Raw genomic sequence first — 4,863 nt, forward strand, 5'->3', positions numbered from 1 at the left:
TACTAAACAAACAAGCTAGCAAGCAACATATAACGCACGCTCTCCACCATAACAGCAAAATGGCCACTATAGGGGGCGCCGCAAATGATGAAAAATCAACCTCTCTCTCTCTCTCTCTCTCTCTCTCTCTCTCTCTCTCTCTCTCTCTCTCTCTCTCTCTCTCTCTCTCTCTCTCTCGCTGTTTCTGTGCAGCTTGGGTACAGCTTCAATTGCATTTTAAAAACGAGGGTTTGGAGTTGTTGTAAACTACTGCCTCGTATCGTCTGAACATCTGGTTGCGTTCGGTTTCGGATCATGAAGCTGTCAACTCACACTCTGTACTGCCTCCTTCTGCTGCTGCTGCTGCCCCCTTTACTCCACACCTCCTGTTTGCGTACCTGTGTTTTTGTCTCTTTTTCGCTCCCTTGGACTCTTGGCTATAGTGTGGGGGTATTGGCTGCTGGCAACGCGCGTTGCGCCAATGGCTGAATGGTTACTGTGCCTATAGTGTCTTAACCCCACACTCTAACACTTTGCGCTGCGCTGCGCTGCGCTGCGCTGCGCTGCGCTCCGCGTCATTATCGCGGCGCCTTTGGCAACCTCCTCCACCTCACACCCCCCGGGGCAACGCTCCCTTTACCTCAAAGGACCACCTCCCTCTATGAATGCCGAAGGCATAGGCCGTTGTGGCGCTCCGTTGAGGGTCCGTTGAGGGCTGCTGGGCTGCCCGCCGCGTCTCGCTCTCCGCATCGAATTTGTCACCTTGGCAGTTCCTGGTCCCCCCCTCTCTGCACCCTTAACCCCATATATCGTTTACCTTCCACACTTCCACCATAGGAGGGAAGTGGACCACCCCTCATCGGGAGTTTGCGGGGAGGGGGTTGGGGGGGTTGCACTCATTAGCAGTGCTTCTGTGGAGAGGCCTATGCTGGCCCGGGGTCGGTACGTACCGGTCACCGGAGGGCAAACAAGCCACCAGTTCGCTCTCTCTCTCTCTCTCTCTCTCTCTCTCAGGAGCGCGCCGCTATTGCGCTGCTATCTTATCTGATCTGACCGCGATGGCGACGAGGGGTTGCGGGGGCGTTTTATGCACACCGCTGCACGCCCTGGCATACCAGAATTCTCCGTCCGTTCTTCGACGACAACCACAAAGAGACAACCACAGTCCGCTGTCCGCAGGCCTCGGGCCTGGTCGTTTGTTGAACGCTTGCGGTGTGCGCCACCTTGGAGTAGCGCTTGGAGCAGGCGCTCTGGTCGCTCTGCTCCTTCTTTCCCACCACCCCCCATACTTCCATCCCTCCCTCCCTCCCTTGGGAAGTGAGAAACTCCCGGCAACGACGCAAAACGCCTCGAAGAAGTTTTCCTAAAGGGAAACTCTTCTTTAAAATCTGCATAAGACCTAATGTGTCTATATGTGGCTAAGCAGTGTAAAGAAAGAGAGAGAGAGAGAGAGAGAGAGAGAGAGAGAGAGAGAGAGAGAGAGAGAGAGAAGACGGTGACGAGGCTTCAATGATGAATCGATGATGTTTGGCCAATTAATTGGATGAAGTTGTTCCTCCCCTCACCCTTCTCTTCCCGCTTCTTCCCACCCCTGGTGAGGGTGAGTAATTTATTAGGAGCACCCTGAACCGAACCGAACCGAATCGAACTTCCTTTCCTATCCTCTTGAGAGCCCTCCCCTCTCACCATCCCCCTCCCTCCTCCCCATTGTCGTAGTTACCATTGTAAGGATCCGCAGATCCTTGTTCGATATGTTGGCATTTACGAGCGGCCATCTTGAGGATCGATCGTATGTCTATGCGAGAAGTGATCTATGGTGTGTTCGCCCCCCTCCCCCCTCCCTGCCCTTTCTCCTTGCGCTCCCGTCAGCGCTCGTGGTACTTTTTTCTGTGCAATCGATTGATCGCAGTTTGTGTGTGTGTGTGTGTGAGAGAGAGAGAGAGAAAGAGAGAGAGAGAGAGAGAGAGAGAGAGAGAGAGAGAGAGAGTGACCGGAGAATCAGGCTAACGGACTAACGTCGTGCAGCAGCAGCAGAGGGAAGAGGGATGAGGGAAGAGGTCGAGGTCAAACCGGTTTTCTGTTCCCATCCGACCGATCGGCTACACGACGCGACCATTCCACCCTACCCGTACCCCAACCCCTTTCCTTGCAATATCAGCGACCATCAGCGAAGGTCATTTACCCAGTTGCTCCAGATGCTGCCCGGAAACCCCCAAATGGTCCCTAAACTGTCAAACCCTGGCCCTGGCGAGTATCGAGAACGAGCAGAACGGGGTGAATTCAGTGACGAACCACACATACACGCATAAAGGGGATGGGATCGTCCATCGTTTGCCATAAATCAATAGGAAAATCGTTAGACCCGACCGATCCTGGGGTCCGGCCAACTCCGGGAGGGTACCGTTATGACGTTGGACAGCACAACCCTCATAGTGTCTCGTTCTCTCGCTCTCTTTCTCTTTCTCTCTCTCTCTCTCTCTCTCTCTCTCTCTCTCTCTTGTTTCTCTCGGTGGCGATCGACGATCAGGCGCCTTATCCGTCAGCGGGATCGCCGCACTACGTCCCGCATACCGAAGGGATGGGGACATGCGAGGGGGTGCGATGTGGACTTGGTTAGTCGTGCTCCCCCTGAGCCTCCCCTTCCCCCCATCCCCCGTTTGACGTCATCGATCGCGCTACCGTACTTTTCCCGCGAATCGCGAACTGACCTCCTCCTGAAGGGAGGGAGGGGGGGTGGGTGAAAGGGGGAATAAGGGGTGAGGGATACCCTGATGCAGAGGGCGTGACTGATTGAACTTGTATTTGAAGCAACCCGCTTTCCTCATCCAACGACGATGTCCATTTGGCCACAGAAAAATCAGGAGAGAGAGAGAGAGAGAGAGAGAGAGAGAGAGAGAGAGAGAGAGAGAGAGAGAGAGACAGGAGTTCTTAGTAGAATGGCCAATCAGCCCTAGCACTCGGTTGACCACGAGGTGAACTTAGCGACCGGATATGGTCACCAATTTGGAGTCTCTATTTTCTCTCTCTATCTCTCTTTCTCTCTCTTTTTCTCTCGATCAATATTACTCTCTGTTCCTTTTTGTTTCCAAACGGGGAGCGGACGCGGAGGATGCTGCTTAATTATGATGCAATAATGATGATGCCCCCGGGGCAAGACCACCGCGAGCAACCCTCCTCCCCCACACTCGCCACCCCCCCCCCTCCCTCCCTGTATAACGTAACGAGCTATTGTTCTTCGGTCAATCGTACCGAATCGGAGAAAGAAAGAGAGAGAGAAAGAGAGAGAGAGAGAGAAAAAGAGGGAGGAAAAGAGAGAATGAGAGAGAGAGAGGCCAAATCCAACACCGGGTTTCTGGACATACTGGGCGCTTGCCTGGTCCCAGCCAGTCCCTAAGGCACAGAAGCGAAGATTAGAATCGGAATGAAGCGTGGTGGGAGGGGGGGGGGGGGGTGGAGGGCTGCACCAAAGGGCAAAGGGCACCATCGATCGAACGCCGGGCAGGGCACCACGGGACTGGTACCAATCCACCGGATAGGGATGCTGCTACAATTTATTCAAATGATGGACGACCCAGCACACAGACACAGACGAACACACACACACACGCACACATACTGGAACGGAAATAGGGAAAAGACTCGACAGCGACAACAACCGTTAGGAGGAGGGGGCGCATGGCTTTCATTAAAATAATTGGCTTCATGTTTTTTTTCGCTGCCAATGCCCATCCTTCAGCGATCCTCATGGCCTTCGTTTGGGGTCATCATCATCACCACCATGATCATCATCATCATCATCATCATCATTATTGTGACGCTGCTGCATGGTGCTGACGTTATCAGCATCCCTCTAACCTATCCAGCCCCTCCCCCTCCCCCTCCCCTCTTTCTCCATAATCCCCTCATCCTCGACCACCACCACCAGCTCGATTGGAACGTGACGTGACGCGGGCGTGTGGGTGGAAACCGGCCACATTCCCGGCTCGCGTTTCGTTGGTTGGCGCAGCGTTGAAGTTTTTCGTTTGGTGTTTGGTGACACCGTGAGCGCACGAGCGAGCGAGAGAGAGAGAGAGAGAGAGAGAGAGAGAGAGAGAGAGAGAGAGAGAGAGAGAGAGAGAGAGAGAGAGAGAGATAGAGAGAGAAAGAGAAAAGGTGATAAAGGAAGAGGAAGAGGAAAGGAGAAAAGAAATTCTGTTGTTTGCCAAAAATCAATCCCAACCGTTGCTGCAGTCGTTGTCACGAGTGTCTACACACACACACACACACACGCGGGCATGGGCACACCCACCAAAACTGAAACAGAAAAAAACAAAAGCCAAAAAAAAACACACACACACACATTCCAAGGCGCGCTGGGATTGTTGGTGGCTGTCAAGAACGGCTAGTGGTCCCCCCCACCCCCCTACCCCCGCCCGGGAATCGCCTAATGACCTTTCCTAGTGCTGCGGGGGCGCGTGCGTCGTTAATCGACGTTCGACGTTCGGGTTGCCGGTTACTTGGGATGCATGTTTAACATTTTCAAACCGTCGTCCTATCCCAGAATCGACGAAACGTCTAAGGCAAAGTTTGGGGTTGGATTTTTGGGATAGTGATATAGCGTCACCCCCCAAAAAAAAAACACACACACACACACTCTGCAAAACTTCACTTTCACATCAAAACAAAATGCGTGAAATAAACGGCAAATAAATCACCAACCAATATTCTATATACACCTCTACAGGTATAAACCCATCTATATATGTATGTATGTGTGTGTGTGTGTGTTGATGTCAAAGAGGAGACACCCACGCGTCGCGGCCCGGGGCGAAAAGCGCGCGACCTTCACGCGGTGGGACCTCAGGCCACAGTGTTCGTTGTTGTCGTCGTCGTCGTTCACGTTGT

The 4,863-nt window shown here is 53.2% G+C and overlaps 2 protein-coding genes across 9 annotated transcripts in view; both read right to left on the minus strand.

Moving 5' to 3' along the window:
* LOC125957020 (eye-specific diacylglycerol kinase-like) overlaps positions 1-4,863 on the minus strand; it is a 92,312-nt gene that overhangs the window by 35,290 nt on the left and 52,159 nt on the right. The gene's annotated exons all lie outside the window — the stretch shown is intronic.
* The window catches only part of LOC125956962 (cadherin-86C), a 72,463-nt gene that overhangs the window by 15,370 nt on the left and 52,230 nt on the right, over positions 1-4,863 (minus strand). Inside the window, exon 1 of one of the 8 annotated variants that reach the window (XM_049689327.1) lies at positions 4,411-4,857. The exons of 6 other annotated variants lie outside the window; for them this stretch is intronic. The gene's annotated coding sequence lies outside the window, so the exon portion shown is untranslated. Of the gene's footprint in view, positions 1-377; positions 528-4,410; positions 4,858-4,863 lie in introns of those variants that run through there. One more of the 8 variants, XM_049689335.1, reaches the window with a different exon arrangement.

The sequence above is a fragment of the Anopheles darlingi genome, chromosome X (genome assembly GCF_943734745.1).
Source record: "Anopheles darlingi chromosome X, idAnoDarlMG_H_01, whole genome shotgun sequence".
Taxonomy (NCBI): Eukaryota; Metazoa; Arthropoda; class Insecta; order Diptera; family Culicidae; genus Anopheles; species Anopheles darlingi.